Genomic DNA, 23,096 nt, shown 5'->3' on the forward strand with positions numbered 1-23,096 from the left:
AGGTCAAATGTAGCTGTTGTCTTTTTAGCTGTTACCTCATCGAGAAATCTGAGTCAGTGGATATTTTGCCCTATCTATTTAAAGTGCATAGCCAGATCTGCTCATTCAACTTGTCCTGACGATGAACCACACTGGTTGGTTCGAAACGCGTCGACAAAAATTTCTCCATGTGATTTTCGCCGAAGAATTCTTCAAAAATGGATTTTTAACCCGAGGTTGTTATAAAGACTTATGTACTTTGATCACATATGTTTATGAAGATTGAAAGGAACCATCTAAATATATCAAAATGTAAATAAATTACTAAAAACCAAAATCTAATTACAAAATTAAACCCAACACTAAAACCATAACCAAAAAATTCCTATTCTACTCCATTCCCTCTCACAAGAGTGCATCAAATTGTCTAGCAACAAAAACACAAGGATTTAGATGAGCACCATGCATTGATCATGGTTTAATAATTCCATCAAGCCAGGAAATTCATAATACAACTAAATATCTATTTTCCACAATTGTAAAAGGTCCTAGCATATGCATTTCAAACTTTGTGGGATTCCTTGGATATTTATTATCAGAGAGAAGAACCAAATATTTTTTCTCAAAGTATATTATCTTAATATGGTTTTTGTGTCATGACTTCTATCTTTCTTTCTCCACAAACTAATGGAAATCAACCATGAACCTAGATTCTTCCTATTCCATTCAGTGTGATAGTCATTCTACAATTGTTTCTTGGTCATTCATTTGAGTATCATGTTTAATATACATATCATTTATGACAAACTCTATAGAAACAACAAATTCTCAACCACACACCAACTGAAGTGAGTCTACTTATGCAATCCCTTACAGTGTTTTGTATGCCTATAAAATAGTAGGGGTTTTCATGTCCTAATGTCTACATTTTTGGAATAGCCTTTAGTCAATCCCTTCCCAATAATTTTATAAAATTCCTCCAATGTTCTATTGGCCTAAGGGTCATAAGGATTGCTTTTATGGTGTTGAATTATAAATTCACTAGTTAAGGTAGGAATAATATGCCCAAAAAATACTTACCTTGATCATTGTTTAGACTTCAACCAAATCAGGTAATAATGTTTTTGAAGATGAATATCATAATATTATTAATCAAACAATCCTTCATATGTTCACCTTCTCCCCAAATGGTCAAGTAATCAATTGAATTGATAATGTAGCTTACTTTACAATGAATAGCTAGAGGGATAATAAGTCCCATAAAATCAACAACCCATTTATCAAATCACTGCAATGCTTTAATTGGATGTAAATGAACCTCATCCCGCTTAGAGGATTTTCCTAGCTTATGACATACATCACAACTTTTAACATTTCCTTTGGAACCTTTAATATAGTAGGCCACCATATCTATGCTATGACAATTTATTCACATGAGATATTATTACATTCATGATCCATGATATAATGTCTAAATATAATATTGATGCCTCAATTGTGTAATTTTCCTACAATTAATTGATACTAAACAACTCTAACTACCAAATGACATTTCCTAGGTTGTGAAATAATCTTTGGAGTAGCTCCCATAGCTAAAAATAGAGTGATATGTACCAAATAATTAGGAATATATTACACCTTAAACAATTGTGTGTCACGAATTTGGTCATCCACAATACCACCTGAGTCTCCTGATTCCAATCTAAATAGTTGGTCAAGTTGGAAATTATGCCTTCCTAGTTTGACCACAATTTCAAAGGAAAACTCTTGGAAAAGAAGTAACCTTCTAACACAAGCTTGTTAACCAAATAATTTAAAGTAGAATGGTCATTATGAAACTTAAAATATTTTCCTAATAGATAACTCTTGAAATTCTATAGAGCATACAACATGGCTAATCCTTTCCACTTAATAGTGGTATAGTTGCACTTAGCTTGTGAAAGCTTCCTACTTGAAAAATATATAGGAATATCAAGGTTCCCTTCTCATATTTGTGCAAGGATCACACTCAATGAAATCCCTAAAACTTAAGCATGCACATAAAACTCTAACTTATAGTCAAGATATAATAAGGTTGGAACACATGCCATCTTCTCTTTAAGCAGGTTAAAGGAAGCTTAACACTCAAGATTGCACAAGAACAACTCAACTTTCTTTAATAGATTTTCCAATGGTTATGCAATAGAGACATAGTTATAGATAAAGCATCTACACTATCTAGTATCTCCTAAAGTAGATTGCAACGGTTGAACACTAGTATGTGTTAAAAAAATTACAATGACAACAATCTCTGTAGGGTTCACTAACACTCCTTATTTTCAAACTATATGTGATAACAAGGTATTGAAGGCTCAAACATAATATGCACTTATTTAGATTTAAGGTGATATGTAACTATATACAATAATAAGACATTAATATCAACAACCTAATATGTTATTTTAACAAGATATAGAAAAGTCCAATCATCCATATAAACCTCTAAGAGCTTCAGAGTAAAATCTCTAAATTTTATAATCACAATACTAGAAATATATATGGTGCATTCTTGAGTCCCAGAGACGTGACATTATAAGCAAAGGAACCTCACTATGTAGTGATGGCGTTCTTATTCTCATCCTCTTTCGAAATTTTGTCCTAATGAGAACCCAATAAAACCATTAGTAAAGGAATAGGCTTCCTTTCTCGCTACATGATCCAACACTTCATCACTAACTACAGTAGGAAAAGGATCATAAACATAGGCATAGTTTAAACCTTTGAATTCCACACTCATTTTTATGTCATTAGTATCCTTCTTAATCTATATCATAATGGGACTAATATAGTCTGATTCATCTTTTTGAAAAAATAAACTTGCAGCCAACATGCAATTGATTTCCTTCCTGAATTCATCCTTAACCCAAGGTTTGAGGCTATAGGGCCAATGCTTAATAGCCTTAATGCCCTTTACTCTATCTTCATTTCTCCTAGTTCCCCTAGAATTCACTTCATCCTAGTAAAATTTATGAAAACAAGTTTAAATATTCCTTTAGTAATTTCTCAATCTCACACACAATCTATTCATCTAAATAGTCTATGATTATTTCCATCATAGGTCACTCCTCACTACCAATATTGACCTTGTGTAACTTCAAAGGATATTGATAGGGTGTACTAGTCTACCTTATAGCAACACTATTATATTTTTCCTTAACCTCTCTTGGACCTTTGAGTTATTTAAAGGAGATGCCTTAATTCTTCAATATCATTTGCATCTTCCCCACTTTTCCCCATGTTTTCACAGCATAGCAGAAAATCCAATTGTGTCACATGCGACTAAAAATCATATAGATCTCAGTGATGGGAGAACACAATAGGGAAAAGGGTCTTCTACAACTTATCAATGAACAATATATTTTTAATTAGCTTTAGAGCTATTGTAACTCCATTCAAAGGCTACCTACAAAGGAAAATTTTTGATATAAAAATGAGTTTTAACATCAACCCATATCATGGTCTATCTAAATGTCTCCTCTTGCATATATCAATCCTTAGGAATGATTCCAATGTAGGGAAAAACTTATGGATCAAAAACTAACACTACAAGCCTTCACTTTCCCAATTATGGATACACATTATTCAACATGAATAAAAGGATCTATGATGCCCTTGTATAAATCCATAATTAAAACAATGTTAACCTCAACTAAATAAATTCATGGCATTCATTTTTTTTTGGTCTGTGGTTGGTGGGGAATGCTTCATGGATTCATATGCTTCATCCCAAGTTAAGAGATCCTCTTTATGAGAGTCCCACCATCTTGTAGGGGTGGCCCTAAAAACCATATTTAGAGTAGGAATTATTTATTTTTCCATAACTTTGTTTTTCCTATTGCCTAGAAATTGCCCAAATTAGAGATTTCAGCATATATAGGAGATTTATGACACTCCTCTCTTATCCAACAAACAAATATGACTACAACACATCCTTCAGGAGGATATCGCATATCTCCCTTTTTGTCACTCCTACAAAGTTTCTTTTAAATCACTATAAAAATAATGGATACTCCCCCAATTTGTTGAGCCATAAGTTATTGGATTAATATAGTATATTCTCTTAATAGGGATCATATGATAAATTTGGTACAATATATCTTTTTCCGTCACATATTCTATAGGTTGAATATACCTTTGTCCTTGGTGTCTAAAGGTCAGATAACCCTAGTACCATCATCTTCAATTTTCATTGTTTCCTTTTTAAAATAAATGATGATGTTGTTGTCAAAATCCTAATCAATGCCTAGCAATGCTAGATATGTATCCTTCTCATCTATCTTAATTACCTCAAAATTACCAATGGTATTTACATCAACTAAATCCACTTCGACGTTCTCTAGTTGACCAATTGTGAAGATTATATATTGATTATCCATTCACAACTATATGAACCAATCTAATTCTCCCAGTAGCCTCCCATGATTTCTTCGGAGGAATATTGACAATAGATCCTAGATCTAACATGACATCCTTGGTATCATAACCATCTAATTGGGAATCCAATCTAAATTATTTCCCATTTAAGTTCTTTTTTTTCTAGATTTATGAGAGCGCCTCTCTAAGATATTAGTAGTGACGTAATCTTCTCCCTCTTCCCCAACTTTAGTAAGCTTCTTCAAGGTGTTCCACAACTTCTCAGTTAACTATTAATCATCTAGAATATCATAAAATAGTTGAAACCATAAATTATTAACCTTATTATATTTACCTTGAGATATCTCATCTACTTATGTTTTTTGACTCATAGTAAGGAGTATTGATCTAGAATATTGTTCCTCGCTTCTTTCTACAACCAGTGGAGTTACTAGCACAAAGATATTGTAAGAAAAATAATTATCGCATATTTAAAAATTATTTCTAATGCATAGGATCAAACTTAGGTGCTTCAAGGATTGGTTTTTGAATCTGAGGATGTCCCAAATTATACATATAAACACCAATTTGAGTTCCACCTCTAGTGGCAACATCAATATTCTATATAGCTTCACTCATACTAAGTATGGGTTCTAAAACAAATCAAATTTACTACTCTTGGTTTACTTTAGTATTCTCATTTTGTAATCAAGTCGGTACACTTTTTAGTGGCGTGGATATTAACCCTAAAATATGAATGCTAGTCTCCTAGGTAGAGGAAAATCTTGAGCAAGGTTTCCTACCTCATTGCAGTTGTAATATTGAATTAGACCTCCTTCTCCACCCATCCTACAACCTCAGTATCCACCATCACATCATCTGCAACCACTCCATTCTTAAGCCTATGGGTTGTTGGCTATTATGAAAGAAATTATATCAAATTAGTTTTATAGAGCATTCAGAACCCTAAATTTATCTATTCTATGGGACCAATTATTACATAACTCGTAGTAGAGGGTATCAAGCAACGATGAATATTTTGCAAAATTAGAAAATTTTGTGGAGTGAACAAATTAAAAAAAATCCTACAAATCTCATAGAACACCCTTGTTTGTGAGTTACAAGCATTTAAGAAATCATGGTATGTTGTAAGACTGTGAAAATGGGTAGTAGTGACAACTTGCACAACTCCAATGATATGTCATCTTTGAAAAGGCAGTGTAGAGAGTATGGACATAACACCTCCCTACAACCTTGGACAATATGAAGCTAGATGTTCTTCTAAACAACATCTAGCACACCATACATATTCCCTACCAACCTTAGGTAATGTCGACTCTTAGATATTCTCTATTAATAAAAAAAATTAATTTTGGGTTTATATAGGTATGGAGTCACTTTAGAGGCCACAATCATAGAGCTACTTGGATATCTAATCATGGATTAAGTCCTTGTAGCCTACATGAAAGCATCCCTAAGAGTCACAATATTATATTGCATCAAAGGGATTCAGGTCAAAGGAAAAAAACCCCTGAATGAACCATTCCTTATGATGGTTGTCATGAATAAGGAATAAGAGTCCACCCATCAAATCACATAATCCATGAGCATACTCCCATGTAAAATCACCATCTCTCTATCTAATCTCTTTCAACATTGCAATTCCCTATTGCTTTGATCGAAGTAACTAAAATTTAGAAATAAATAATTGCTACAAATTTGTTATACCATTACAAATCTATCCATCTTAGGTTAGTTTGATATTCTACTAATTTCAAAGCATTTGGAATTCCATTGGACTATTATATGGAGTCACAAAGAAACCAGTGCTATTATCCCCCATTTATTTCCCAACCCCCTATAATGAGTTAGATACAAACTTCATATACCATTACAAATCTCTCAATATTAAGGTAGTTTGATATTCTATCAATTTCAGAGCATTTGGAATTCCTTTGGAGTCACATAGAAATCAATGTTATTTTGCACCATTTATTTCCCATCCTCGTAATTCTAGGTAGTTCATGGGGGGTCCTTCTTGAATTCCCACCATAAATTTATGAGTAAACCCCACTAAGTTGAATCCAGTAGGACTAGGTTGAGAAATACAATTATGGCTAGAGGTTGAGTTGAACTACCCAATTTCTTGATCGCTACCAAATTGTCCTATGCGACTATTAGCTCGATTACTTCCACCAACTTGGATTCCAATTTTTCATGTACTATGATTTACACCATGTACTAAAGGAAAATACATAGTAGATTTTGTGCTAAAATATACCTTATGCATCACGTGCACCTCATGATTGATTGGATCTAATTTATGTTCAACATCTTCTAAGTAAGCATTCTTTAAGTTGGAGGGGTTCCTCTTCTTGAAGGAATTGGTGCAGATCCGTAATAATATCATCTAGCTAAATGACATCTACAACGTCTTCTAGATATTTAAGTTTGGCCTATTCATTAATCTAGGTGGTGGCATCTACATTCATTACTTCTCTATCCAATTCCTCTAACTTTGTTTATACTCATTCACCTCAACTTACTCCTAGAGAGCTTCATTCTAGGACTATCCCTCTCTCTCTTAACCATGAGTTGCCCAAATCTCCTTTCCTTCTCAACTTTTGCAACTCCTTCAATCTTCCCTTAATAATATGTTTATCATTAATCTTCCTCTATAATGTCTCATTTTGCTTTCTCATTTCTTGCATCTAGCTCTTCCACCATCATCCTAAATGGTTGACCTCCTAATATCTCTTGTATCCCTTTAACTAGCCTCTAACTCTTGAGTCACCCCACATCTTAAAACCTTCTTACACTCTAAAACCTACCAACAACATCCCAACCCACTCCCTCTAGCATAGGTAAATTACTTAACCATGTCTACTGAAGTAAATGGAAGCAATGCCTCTTTGGTAACGAGACATTAATCTAGAGAGGGCTTACCTACATCAATTTACCATGAGCTCCTTTCTTATACATGTCCTTAGCTCTAGAAAAATATTGGTGATTTTTTGCAGTGAACTTTGCAACACACCCATCCACAATGCTTTGTACCCAAAATTCCACAACTTGTGTTATTTGGTGATCAACCGCAACAAGATTTGAAACATTGTACTAAATAGTCTTATTTTGAAACATTGTACTAAATAGTCTTATTTTATCAATTTGTGTATTCTATGGCTTCCACAAGAATCTTCAACCACTTATACAAACTCATAGGGAATACACACAATAATACTTCATACTAATTCTTGAAGGGCCCATTTTATGGGATAAACTACATACTCATTTGTGGATCACCTTCACGCAATTCATCAACCTACAATATAAAATCTTCATATTGTTTCACCCACCAGTTCTTAATATTATGCTTATAAATCCTTCTACTCATCCTACAACTATCTTCCTCTAAAAAATAGATCCAGACAATGAAATAATTTGTTGTTGTTTGATTGTGATTTGGGTTGTTGTAGGTTACCAACAAAATCTCTCACTGTAGTCTAGATGCATTGGCGTTTTCAATCTTTTCCAAAGGGAAGAATATATCACCCAAAGCATGGCTGAGACTTTAAATGGAGAGTATTAAGACACAATAGGATATTTGTGATCATGTATTCATTGTTGACCTATTGATCCCATAAGTTATACTTGCAGAAATAGTGATGACTAAAACAAAACGATAACTAGATTCACAACCATAGCCAAAATCATATCGATAAATTATATAATAAAGTAAACACACTACAAATATGCTAACAAAGAGCCATAGATAATAAACACATAAAAAATTTTAAGCAAGGGCTTAATCTTTCCTTATTCATTCATAGGTAGATATGGCAATAGAGTTTTGTAGCAAGTGTCTAAGCAATCTCTACTCAACATGAATTAATATCAAACTAACAAAAACATGAAAAAATAACAAGTGACCAATAGAAGAGTATAACCCTTTCCTTTCATCACAAAGAATTTACACATTCATAGTTGGGTAAAGTTGACCATGTCAATTTCAGTTACAAAATATGATAAAGATAATTGTGTCAATCCAATATTTGAGTTGGCTCATTAATTATACTCCACAACTCTTAGTTTCTTGTAGACAATCTATGCCACACCCCTTTATTCCTCTTGCACATTGTTTTCATTGATCTTTATGTTCCTTTATCACATAATCTTGTCCATATAGTGTTTTTCAAATCCCAAAATGAAGGGAAAACATATTGTGCCTCCAAGTTCAATTCCAATTTTTCCTAAAGTTTGTTTCGTGAATTACATGAACAGTTAAAGATTAAAATAACCCACCATAGAGCGATAAACAAGTAAATAGAAGGATTTAGTTGAGGTTTGGAAGTCATGGTCAATATGTATGTAATGAATCAATAAATAAATTGGGAGGACTAATGGAGCATATCATCACACTATGAAGAAACTATGTTAGAAGCCCTATACAAACATCAGTGAAAATCCCTCCTTAGTTTGGATAACCTAGAAGTGGCATTGACTCAAGAGTAGGAAACCATAAAAGTGATGGAAATAATAATGAAGCAAGTTCAAAAAAATCAAAAGACCACTTAGGATCGAAAAAATAATTATGAATGCAAGAAAGGATGAAACAAAGTTTTAGGGGAAATGTGTTTATTAGAGTTAAGCCAAAGAGAAGTATGATTGTGTTGAGGAAAATGGAAGAAGTTTGCACGTATATATTGTGAACCATTTGAGATATGGCATAGTTCGGTGTCATAGCTTACCAAATAGACTTACCCCCATATGTGAAAATTCATGATGTCTTTCATTTGTCTTTGCTTGAGACACATGTACCTAAAATAAGAAATTAAATTTGTGCAAACAAGTAATAAATTGGGTTAAGGTCCATAGGAAATACTACTTAGAAGACAATGACACATGGTAATTGGAATCACAAACTGAAAAGCTCTACTCTCATTTTTTAGATGATGTTACAACTTTAAGTTGCGACCCTTATTATTGGGAGAGGATTGTAACCCATAATGCTAGGAGTTTGTTTTGATGTTTCTTTATACATATCATTACTTTGATATTTTTTGGTTGAGTATGTAGACCTAAATACCTATACCAGTTGCTTGATCACAATGGAGACCGGCATCCTCTATTTTATTAGTTAGTCTAACACCTTGTATTTGATTTATGGCCATATAACATTGATGAACTTTTGTTATGATAATATAACATGATTTATCCACACACATGACTTACTATGAAGTGACTATGTGAATGCCGTGATGAGATATTTTAGATGATTTATGAGTTCTGTGTTATTAGGATACTACATGTACTTGATTATTATAATGATTTTTCGTATACAAGGGTTACTTGGTGGAATGATCTATTATAGGTTGAGGGCCTTAGTGGAAAATAAGGAAATTATCTTAGGGAAGGGTTTATGTTTCAATAAGTATTCCTCTCCTATCTTAGAGTTAGGAAGCTTAGCAAGGGAAGGAGTCGTGAAAAAATATTTGTAAAGATACCTTGGGTAAAATAGTATAACCGGAAAACATTGTAATTATTCTTTTACCTTATTATTGACACTTGTAAATTCAACCTCAATACCAAACAAGCCCTTGCATGAGGAGCAAAGCCAAGAGACAAATCTTGGAAATATGTTACATTGATTGGGATTATTAAAGTCAGTGCTTTCCCATTTTTGGGGATGAGTGGCATGAGAGGAAATGGGTTGGGGAGTTTCCATTGTTATTCATTTATGATCTCTAACTTTTTATTGATGGTTGAGTAGAATTATGATTGCTCTAACTTGGTTTGTGTGGGTTAAGGTGTTACAATTGTAGGGACAACACTAAGAGGTACTTAAATCTTACTATTCCTAGATCCTTATATTTTTATTTTGGACTCAAGTTGTAGGATGACACTCTTAAGTGTGGTTATGATCTCAAGGAATTGGAGGTGGTAATCAATTCTTTATAGAACAAGGCACCATTGTTGATGGTGGCTTCCATCACTAGTTGAAGGCCATAGTATGATATTTGGTTGGGATTTGGGGCTGGGGGTATTGGTGTTACAATTATAGTCCTCTTTGAGGAGAAAACCTCCTTTTATAATGAATACAATGTTAAAGACAATATTTGATGATACTAAGACTACGTCTCCTTAGCGTATATATAAGAGACAAAGGGTACAATTATATTAAAATTGGACCATGAAGGGTTCTAACTTACATAAAAAAATAACAATAGAAATTTAATCACTCAATATCTAGGTTATAATAAGGGTATTTTTGGTTAAACACGGGACTTATATAGGGCTTAACATGCCCCACCCATTCAAAGAACTGTTGTCCTGAACACTTAACTATCTATGGATGTTTCTACATGAACAACTCAACCTCCCATATTGCTTCTTCTGCTAGTAGGCTCTTCCATTTGATGAGATACTTAGTAATTTCTTTATTTCTCATCTTCTTAGTCCTTATTTCAAAAATTGTTTCTAGTTCTAATATTATTTTCCCTTCTTCATTAATCTTTGTAGACTAGTTTGGACTGGGATCTTGTCACTAATTACCTTCTTTAAGCAAGAAACGTGGAAGAATGGATGTACACATGAATATGGAGGAAAGTCCAATTTGTAAGCCATACTTCCAATCCTCTACAACACGTTATAGGGGCCATAATACTTTGGTGCTTACTTATTGTCCTTATTTTTTGTTTGAGGGAAATCTATTTATATGGTTGTAGTACCACAAATACCAAATCCCCCACTTCAAATTCCATTTCACTGTGATTTTGATTTGCTTGTTGTTTGATCCTATTTTGTGCCATAACCAAGTTGTCCTTAAATAGTTTGAGAACATCTTGTTGGTGTTGTATGTGGTCCTCTACTTGAGCCTTTATAGTGCCCTTCAAGTGAGATGCAATGGACGGAGGATGATATCCATAAAGTGCCATAAATGGTGAAATATTTTATGAGGTATGGAAGTATGTATTATATTGTTATTCTACCAATGGAAACCATTTTACCATTGTTTCTATTTATCATATGCAAAGCAACGTAGATATCATTTTAAACATTTATTCACAATATTAGTTTTCCCATCAAATTGAGGATGGTAAGATGAGTTATGAACCAATTGAGCGCCCAAATAAGAAAATAATTTAGTCCAAAAATTTCTATTGAAAATTGGATCTTTGTCACTTACAATAATATTTGGTATTCCATGCATCTTTTGGATTGTTTCCATCAATTCTTCTACCACAATACTTGATTTAAAATGCGAGAAAGAGAGAAAAAATGGGCATACTTTGTCATTCGATCTACCACTACCATAATGACATTCTTTCTTCAGATTTGGGTAAATTTATAATAAAATCCATTGAAACTTCTTCCCAATGTTGGATTGGTATGGTTGATGGTTGAAGGAGCTATGGGGTCTTGATAGCCTCTCCCTTATTTTGTTGGCATTGCCACATATTCTACCACAAACTTTTGCACATTTTCTTTAAGACCTTCCCAAAAAAATATTTCTTGATCCTACGGTATGTCTTCTAAGAACCCTGACTGTCCTTTTATAGGAGAAGTGTGTAATTCTAAAAGAACCCTTTGTTTGAGTTGAAAATCATTACATGAGTATAAATGATCTTGATACCATAACAAATCATTTTTCCACATAAATTTTTCTACTTAATTAGGTTCCTCCTACAGTTGTTGAATGATCTTGAATATCTTCTCATCTTGATGTCATTCTATCATTGATTCTTTCACCCAATCATATTGCGGAATGGAATAGTGCATGGTAAACCACTTGTATCTTCCTCTTTCCTTGAGAGTGCATCTGCCACAATATTTTGTTTCCCCTTTCTGTAGTTAATTTGAAAGTCATAACCTAACATCTTTGTGGCTCATCTTTGTTTATCTTTGGAAGGTAGGTTTTTCTCCAAGATGTACTTCATACTACCAAGTTCTATTTTTACTTTTGAGTGTCTTCCTATTACATGTGGATGCCATTTCTTGATTGCATTTAGTATCACCAACATTTATTTTCATAAATGGGTCCGAGTAAGTTCTTTCCTTTAAATTCACTCCTTTCAAATGCAAGGGGCCTTCCTTCTTGCATCAAAACTACACCAATGTCATGGCCCGAGACATCATACTCCATAATGAAGATTTATGTGAATTCAAGTGCCGTAAGATGAAATTTGCACACATAAATTCTTTACGTTCTTCAAAAGATTCGGTTGCAAATTTAGTCCAAGAAAATGATTCCTTCTTCAATAATTTTGTTATAGGTGTTTCTATCTAACCATAATTCTTGAAAAAATTGTGGTAATATCCTCTCAATCCTAAGAATCCTCTAAGTTTCTTCAAGGTAGCAGGGTAGGCCCTTCCCTCATAGATTTGATTTTGTTAGGATCCACCTTGAAACTGTTATGTAATACAATATGACCCAAATATTCCACTCCTTGAACCCAAAAGGAACACTTGGAGGGCTTTGCATATAGTTGTTTCTCTTCCAATAGTGTCAAGAACCTGTCAACATGTTATACATGCTCTTCCCAAGATTTGTTCACTAGTACATATGGGCAAAAGATACAATGTCATACTCTGACAGTTCGGTCGTGCTGATGGATTTTACTTGATTTTTTTTGTATTTTTTTAAATCCCCAACTTTTATCAAATAACCTAAAAACATAGCTATCATCAGATATCAAATGATAATTGTCTTTGTTAGATATTCAACGATAATTAAATTTTCGTAAAATATCTCGGAGTCACAAATAAAATACAATACATCATCATATGGTTGGTATAACCACAATGTTGAAAGATAATTAAATTATTTGTTGAAGTCCATCTGTTTTCCCTGGGTATGGAGAGGAGACCGAGAGAGGTGGTTATTCATAGACATCAGTCAAATCGAAATGTCATGTGAGGAGTGTCTAAAGATAACCCATATTTCTTTAGTAGGGGGTTTATATCCTAGTACCTTAGTTCCATATGTATTTATTGTATGGAAGGATGAGTATAAATCACTCACGTGATTGATCTATCAGGGAGAGCTCACTCAAGCAAGTTTTTTTTTAAGATCCATCAATTCAAATGTTACATTTCATAGGAGGAAGGGCAAGTATAATGCTACTTATCTCATATTTTAGATGTCATGTTTCAGATTCCAATTATTTCTTTTGGGATCTTGCATACCATTCCTTTCTTTCCATGGTAAAATAAAGCTCCTTCCAATCCAATGTATTAACCCTCCACCTCCTGAATTGATATTGGGGAAAGATGGATACAACCGTTCTATCTAGAGGTTACCAAACAATTTGGGTTAGGTGCTTTCCCTCGGTTCGAAAAAATTGAATGAATGCTTCTAGGTTGGTAACATATTGATCTATCTCTCTATCTAGGTTGGGGTATTTCATTGTTAAGGTTTGTAGGGGGTGGGCTATTGAAAATGCAACAAGATGATGGAGCTTAGTGAAAATAAGTCGCCTTCACTAAGTGGGCCCGCAGGCTATTTTTGGCGCAAAGTCTATTTTTAGACATATGGATCATGGTCTATGAGTTGCAGGATGCTATTTATGGATGATTGGTCATGTTGGTGAAATATAGATGGACATCTATTTTTAGACATATGGGCGAAGTCTATTTTTAGACTGCCAGTCAAAAAATAGAACAGTCAAATATTATTAGCTCTTAATAATATTTGGACTATAAACATTATCTTATCCTCTTGCAGCACTTCAGTTCGAGCTACGGATGTGGCACATGCAACTGCCAGAAGGAAATATGCTTTTCCTATGGGTTAGTTGAGCTATTGCATGATGGACTTCAGTTAGAACTCAAGTGATTGAGTTTGGTGGAGTTGATTGAGGAGTTGATGGAGTTGTGTTCAATTTGACTTAGTTGAACTAGTTGTATTTAGTCTAACTGCCAAATACACTAGTGATGAGTGATGTGAATTAATTATTAATTAATTCACTAATTATTAACTTATAAATCAACTAAAGAATACATCAGTTAACTCAGTGCATGGACAGTTCAGTAGAGACAAGTGTTAGAGGTGGGTGAAAGGGTGAGACTACTATCAGTTGTGACTATAGTTGTGCATGAGATTTGCACAATCATTGATTGAGATTTCCAATGAGGATTGCGCAGTACAAGCCAAGGGGAATTCGAACTTAGATCTGATCTATTCTCAACTTGGATTGCGCAGTAGAGGCAAGCAAACAGTGGAGGAGATTTTAACTTGTGACTTGTTCAGATCTGAGCTAGTTTGTGTGTAGCATGTGGAGAGAGTACTGAGTATTTGTGAGGAGTATTGTACTATGTATTGTTACATGTTCTCTATCATTATAATATACAGATAGTTGGGGGTTTTCAGTTGTATGCTTTCCCCATTACATACTGTGTTGATATGTGTGATTGATGTTTCAATGTGCGCATGTGATTGTTTTTTAATTCCGCAAATTGATGATCAATGGTAGAGGAGGTTATGTATTATGCATGCATTCCACAAATAGTGTATAATTAGGATAATCTCTGTGAATAAGTGTTATATTATTCAAAATTTCTACATGGGCCATTAATATCTCATTTCTAAGCTCCATAGGGGTTGTGTCATTCATTAAGGTCTATATATCCCATTTCTAAGCCTCACATGATTTGTTCGTTCAATGTCCCACTAGCATTCCTTCTATTGCTTGTACCTTGATGGATAGTTAGCACCATTGGGCCAAAATATCAACCATATCTATTTCTCATTGCTGTTACTGGATTATTCCCTAGTTCGATCTCCATTCGAACCCACAATAGCCCATATGGAAGGGGATAACATATAATTCCAATAGCTATCTATGTATCAAGGGTTCCTTAGATCTCACCCAATCTCTGTGGAATTCCTTTGATGCATTCTCACTTAACAATAGGTGGGGAATGAGTAAGGTAAAATGCCCCTAGTAGGATGGGAAAATAAATTCACTAACTTCCTTCAGTCGATCCCAATACTTGTTCTTCATTTTCTAGGAATGGGCGGTTTCAATTTGATAGAGTAGGTTGAGTTGCACTCAATGTGATTTTATCTAGCCAATACCAATGTGAGGGGCAAAGTTACTCACTTGATGCCTTTCCCGTTTGATATCCCTTCTTCTTCTCTCCAATAGAAGGGGTGGGATATAATACATGGTTCTCTCTTTGAATGAATCAATAAAATACTAATGGTTGATGACCCCTAAACTAGTAAAGATGGGTTGGCGCAACTACCTATATTATTCATTTGGGCTTCATGGCTATCTATTTTTTAACAAATCAAGCTAGTTAGGGTAATTAGTTGATATGGAACCTGACCAGGTTAACTAACCACTAGGGATAAAACCCTGAATCAATCATTTTATCTAGCTTGTTCTTAATCCAATATCTCGTATCCAAAATCCAAGTTTTGGCCTTGCAAGCATGCCTCAATCAATTGAACAAGCTTTGTTATCCATAAGTTACTAGCTTAATAAGTAAAAAAATAGCTTGGATGAAACCTTACTTGAGGCTAATCACACCTCACTTCGGGAATCGACCGAAGCAAGAAGTAATATGTAAAATGGTCGGAGAAGTTTGCTTCCTATTTTTTCTTTTCTTTCATCCAAATATTCTTTATGAAACAATGCCTTATTTGATTTACTTATTATTACCGATGAACGAGAAGATTCCTTAATAGGAAATAAACCTGTTCCTTTCCCTCAACTGACTAGAATAATCCATTAATAAACACATCCCACTAGTCGACTTATAACCCACCCTCCACTTTGTCCCATCTAAATTAATAAAGCATTATACCACTTCAAACCAAAAGCAATGACATTAATTCCAATCCTAACTTTCAAACTTTATCCCCTACATATGATGATATAGATATCTAAGTTCCCCAGGTTGCTATAGTAGATCGTAGGTACTCATTGCATATTTCATATCCATCCATCCCTAGCTTAAGAGATAATTCGATTTATACATCGTTCAAACCTGGATTCTCCTCTTTCGAATCTAGCTCACACCTTTATACTCTTTCCATCTACTCACCCCTTACCCCTTCATCTTATCGGGCCCTTACCTCTCATTCTAGTACCAAATGACACTTATCCTTCCTTCTCTTCCTTCCTATTTATCTCATCACTCATTTTGTCGTCCTTCTTCTTGACGACTACAACGAGCGCTGATGATCTAGCATTAATTTTTTACTTTCCTAATCATATTATTTCTCTCATTTCAATCACAATTTCACCTTATCTTGAAAAATTTGACCTTACTTATTTACATCCAATCAAAGAGATAGAATGATAAAGAATAGGGATGCACCCAAACAAAAGAGGAGTGATTATGGCTAAATTTGGTCACCTTTACATCCAAAAGAAGAGGATGTTACATATGCTTCAAGTAGTCACTTTATAAATTATTCTTCTCTTCCTAAGTTAGGGATTGGTGGTTTCCACTAATACTACATAGAGGAAGGAATATGATCGATCCAACTCTAGTTTCAATATTGGGTGTTTTTTTCTTCCCCACTGAGACATAGTAGAACCAAGCATTCTTTGGCACCCTTAATAACAACTTATTATAAAAGTCAACTTTTATAGCAAGAAAACCTCCTTCCTTTCCCAACCCCCCATGAGGTGATAAGAACTAGTCCATGCATGAATAGCTCGCAACTTTTAATCGTTCGATCTAATAGCAAATGGATTACATTTCGTCAAACTATAGTCCCTTCCTTTCATTCCCATGGATATTATATATTCAATGGGATGGATAGAGTGCAAAAGATTCATTAATCATGAAGATGGAGCCACTAAATCAACCCCATTCCATTCCACCTTACAAATCAAGAAGATTCCTCAATCTTTATGGAGAAAATGCATGGGAAATCTCTTGACCAAGTGATTAGTTCTAATTCCCCAACATGATAAGCTAGAGATGCCAACTTCGAACAGGAATCACAAGCTATCAAATCCTTTACCATAGAGGCATATTTTATTAGCGAAAATACTCCCACCACCGGCCTGGAGATAGATATTTGTGATTACGGGCTTGACTAGTGAATGACACATCCTGTTGTTGAAGGCTCGACCACCCACCTTTGTTTCCTATATTGTCATTCCCAACCCTTAATATATTTTCCAGATACACAAATTGAATAAGCATGCTCTTAAGGTAGGCACTCAGGTTAAGACTAAAAAACAACTATGGGCAGACAAATAGATAGTTACTTTCCCCCTCCCTTTGGCTGAGCCTTCTTGAAAAAATGCACTTTTCACATATACTTTATGAATATTCCAACCAAACTAAGCTAACACCAACATTGTTTTTATGGTATGCATCTATTCTACAGTCACAAAGGTCCCTTAAGTTAATGTCTTCTTAATATGCATTTCCTTTAGCTACTGACCTTTTCCCATTTTCATCTTGTGTGCAATAATGGATCAACCATTTCCCAATCTAAGAGAGATATGAAATTGAGGGAGATTTTGTTCTTTATTTAAGGGTGATCACCCACTTAGTTGTTCATCATAGCTTGGTTGTGTGCCTTAGGTGAGAGTAGGAGTAGGTGGGAAGAGTAGGTATAGGTAGTTAGGAGTAGGTTGGAAGCATGTATGCAAAGTAGTAGTGTGTAGGAAGGTGGGTATAGAAAGTAGGAGTAGGTGTCACCATTTTCTAGCTGTGTAAGGAACATTCTGCAAAGAGAATTGTAGAACCTTGCTATTGAAATTGCTTAAGAAGAAGCAGAGAGGCTTGAAAAATCACCCAACCCGTACTTTAGCCCATTGATTGTGAGGCATCCAACCCTTCACCTTGTCTCTTTGACCCTGCATCACTTGACTATGATACTCTCTCACTTCACCTAGCTGGGTTGTTCCTAAACTTTACCTTTCCTAGCTGGGTTGTGGTCCTAACAATTGGTTGGCCGGGAGAATGGTTCTAGGGATAGAAATTTCACCCTTACCTCATTCTACTATTTATTGGAGAATATAGACCATGCCGACAAGCTAGTTCAAGAGCTCCTAAATATGCATATATAAGGAAAAGAACTAGGAACAACTGACTCTACACACTGGTTGAAGATAAAACCATTATAAGATGAGGCTAGACAAGAAGAGGACCATATGACCCCATCCAAAACTACTTTGCTTGTATTTTCCACTCAAACAGGTAAATAACACTCTAATGTTGTTTTTATTAATGAAATATTTGTAATAATAATAACAAAAAATATCAATTTAATCTTTCTTTCTTGTTGCAGCTGATGATTTGCCCCTCTTGCAACAACCTCGACATTGTGAGTACATGTCCATGTCATCAACAAGACTTGAAAATGCCATAACAACTGAAGGGGAAGAACGAACTAATGGTATCATTTCTCTATACATTTCAAAAATAAATAAAACGAAAAAGAAATGATTGTAATAGTTGTATAATTAGAAATATCATGTACCATATTATGAAAACATAATTTTGATGATAAAATTTATTAAGAAGAAGCATTGTGTGTCTATGATTAATGAATGAATGTTATATGTTAATGAATGATGGATGTATGTTTCTTTATGCACAAAACCACATATGTTTCTTTATGATTTTTTTTGTTTTGCTAATGTTTATGCACAAATCTTCATGTGTTGCTTTCAACTATTTCTAGTACATAGATTGGTTCATAAGAGATTCCATCTTCACATGGCTACCCCTGTTCAGTAGAAAATAAGTTAGGATTTGGCTAATCTTCGAGCAAACCTCCCTTGATCAAATAGAACAACAAAAAAATCAATGTTGACTTCGATATTGTCTCGTCAAACCGAGGGAGGTTTGCTCCAAGGTTAGACTACTCCAATAAATTATTCTCGAAACCGAGAGGAGCTCATTCAGGTATTCATGCACTAATTTTTTTTTAATTTAGTCATAAAAATGTTTATTAATTTATTTTTTTTATTTTTTTTATTCTTTAAGTGCAAGTTAAATTAGTAGAACAATTGTTGGAGGAGATCTCAAGATGTACTTCCACCTTTGGAACCTAGGATTCCTCTAGAGAGGCCACCTAAGGCAACATCGTTAATGGCTTCTATCGTTGACATTATGATTCTGGTTTGGCTCTATGGTATAGGTGTTGTACTTGATGGCAACTCACTCAAGTGGCAAAATTCTGTTCAGGCTCTCAAGATGATAAAATAAGAGGTTCGCAGGTGCATCGTTCAAAAGGTGTGGACCCACAGGTTCGCCGTCCAGGAAGTGCGGACATACCCACAGGCTATACGTTCATAATGTGCGGTCCCCCAGTTCACTCACTCCAAAGCAAAGAAGCACGCTCATGTGGGGTTTCTTATGTTTGGCCCTTGGTATTTAGCCCGTCGATTCATGATCCTATGGTTTTGGCCCGTGGTTTAGGATCTAAATTATTTGAACCCCTGTTTGGATCCCTTGTATTTGTTTTCGATGGTTTTGTCCCATGGTTTGAATAAGGGCTTGCCTATAAAAAGGAAAAGAGATCACTTAGCTATACACTTGTGAAACTTGAATATCTTAAGATCTGAAAGTTTGGGTGATTGATTTTAAAAGCAAGATCTAAATCAAGGAGAAAACTGAAGGCGAATCTTTTGATAAGTCGTGATCTCTCGGGCGCATGATCAGATCTGTGGATCTGACTGTCTGTGGCACATTGGAGGACTATTAATTGGCCCTAATCAAAGGTTCGTAGGCGATCCACGGCGTGAGTGCGGGGGTACGCAGCGCAAAAGAAGGCACAGTGCGGGGGTCTGCAGCGCAGCAGAAGGCACAGTGCGAGGTACGCAGCGCAGAAGAAGGCATAGTGCGGAGGTACACAGGAAAACAGAAGAACCAGTTGCAGAGGTACGTTGTCAGACAGACAGTGCAGGTGCGGATCTGAGCAGAGGTACACAGGGCAGCAGAACGAGTGGTGCGGAGATACGCAGAGAAGAAGACCGACCAGGTGCGGATCTGCGCAGTTTAGACACAGAAGAGCTGCGGGTATTTGCAGGCCACTATTGGTGAAGTTGCGGACCTATCTTGAAACATTTGTTGGTTGTCTTTTATCTATTGTTGCAGAGTTTTGGGTTTAGATTTCTGGTATTACTTTTCTGTTTACAGCATTCTGAGAAGTTGGGTGATTCATTTGTTGATTGTATAAGGAGATTGGGTGATTTGCATGTACTTGATGATTATTTGATCTTCTTGGATCCAGTTTGAAAATTAATGAAACGTGGTCCGTAAAGAAGTAAAAGAGCAAAGGGGGTTTTAGCTCCCTTCCAGGAGAGACTGGAAAACGAGAGAGAGTTGTAGCTCTCTGCAGGTTGCAGCTTGCGTACTGGTAAAGGACTGCACCAGTAAAAAATCCTTGTAAAAGAAGTTTCTAATTGAAAGAAGATAGAGACATATTGCAGCAGGTGGTTTTCACCCACATTGGGTTTCCACTTTATATCTGGTGTTCTTTGGTGTGCCTATCTATTTTTCTTGTTCTTGTTCATTATTATATGGCACTGACATACAAATTAATGATCAATATCTGAAGAATAAATTAAAGCACAAATCTGGAAGGTATATTGAAAAGAATTTGATAATACTGATCCACCCCCCCTCTCAGTATTATTTCCAACAATTGGTATCAGAGCAGGTCCTTCTGAAGAAGCTTGATCGCTTGAAGGAAGATCTATCATCATGAGCAACTACGAGAGGGAAGCATCAATCAGGCCACCGATTTTTGATGGGGCAAACTTCGTATATTGGAAGGTAAGAGTTACTAACTATCTTCAATCTCTAGGTACAGAAGTCTGGGACATCATAGAAATAGGGTATACTTTTCCATCAACTACTCCTACAAATCCAGCTGATTAGAAGAAATATGAAACAAATGCAAAGGCAGTCAATACTCTTCTAGGATGTCTATCTCAATTAGAATTCGTGAAAGTTATGCAGTATAAATCCGCAAAAGAAATATGGGACAAGATTGTTCTGAGCTATGAAGGAGATGATCAGGTAAAACAAGCAAAACTTCAAACCCTCAGGATTCAGTATGAAAATCTCAAGATGTATAATGATGAAAGTGTGGCCAACTATTTTCTTCGTGTAGATGAGATTGTTAATTGTATGAAAAATTTGGGTGAAGAAATAAAAGAGGTTGTTGTGTTTGAAAAAGTTCTAAGATCTTTGTCACCTAGGTTTGAATCTAAAGTTTTTTCTATAGAAGAAAAGGAGAATCTACAAAATCTTAAAATGTCACAGCTGCACGGAATCCTAACTGCTTATGAAATGAGGAAAGGAGGTCCATCAGACAGAAGAGAAGCTGCCTTCAAGGCTTCAGGCAAAGGAGAGTACTATGAATCAGGACACGTGTCAGAAGAAGAAGAAGAATCAAATTTTGTCAGAAATCTTCAACGGGGTACTGGAAGATTCAGAGGTAAGTTACATTTCAAATGATTTGCTTGTGGAAGAGTAGGACACTATGCTGCCAAATGTTCTCATAAGGATAAGATCAACAAGGGAAAGGAACCTGTTAGATGGAACAAGAAACAGAATGCAAATAAGAAAAGCTATTACACTCATGAAGACAGTGATGGACTATCAAATAGTGATGAAGATGAACGAGGAAATGACTATAAACTTTTAATGGCTTTTGAAGATGATGATTACATGGATGCTATAGATGTGGATAGCTTTTATGAAGATATTTCTAGACTCAAGACATGTTTAGAAGAAAAGAATGTGATCATTGATACTCTGCAATTTCAACTTGATGAAAAAAAAAATTTCTTGAGAAGTTAGAATGTGAGATCTTTGGCCTTAGAAAAGAAATTGAGAAAACAAAGGATCTTAATCTTAAATTTGTTAAAGGATTTGAAACTCTGGATGAGATTATCAATGTACAGTGTTCTGCACTAATCAAGACAGGTCTGGCTTATAATGGAGAAACATCTCAAGCATCCACCTTAAAGAGTTATCTTGATGCAGCAAGGAGGAATGAGCAAAAGCCCAATGGAGATCACCAGGTAAAGAAGGGACGAATTACAAACAAATACTACCAGGTAAACCAAGGGCAATCCATCTTAAGGGTGAACAAAAGCTACAACCAGCCACAGGTAAAAACTTCTCAATTTGCTTCAAGAATGGATGACAATAGAAATTACAATCATTTGGCTGGTAGATTTGATAATCGCAGAAGTTTCTTCAATGGCCAATGTTTCTCTTGCCATAACTTTGGTCAAAAAGCAGCCCAATGTGTTGCCTATAAGACAATCATGACTAGAGAAGCTCAAAGACAAAGAAGTATGACTAGGATTACGAAAAGGACATATAACAACTTCTCGGCACTTGAAAATGAAATTGAATGTTCTATTTGTAATAACTTCGGTCATGAAGATTCTGAATGCAGGAGCAGGTTTCGGCAGACAAAGGAACAAGCCTCAAGCACCAGAACATGGAGAATAAAGGAACCACAATCAGAAAGATGTGGGATAGCCTTTTATGCAGAAGGACAGGAAAATCTATGGTACATCAATAGTGGATGTTCGAAGCATATGACAGGTGATAAAGAAAAACTTGAATCATATACTGCTTTAGAAAAGGGAAAGAAAGTTTCTTTTGGAAATGATACCTCTGCAGCCATAAAAGGAAAAGGCACTGCTCAGTTGAAAGAAAAGGTCAAAGCTGGAAATGTTTTGTATGTTGATGGCTTGAAGCATAATCTACTGAGTGTCAGT

Source organism: Pinus tabuliformis, chromosome 6 (assembly GCF_031772625.1).
Source record: "Pinus tabuliformis cultivar Carrire ecotype Pingquan chromosome 6, CPIR1, whole genome shotgun sequence".
In the NCBI taxonomy this organism is placed as follows: Eukaryota; Viridiplantae; Streptophyta; class Pinopsida; order Pinales; family Pinaceae; genus Pinus; species Pinus tabuliformis.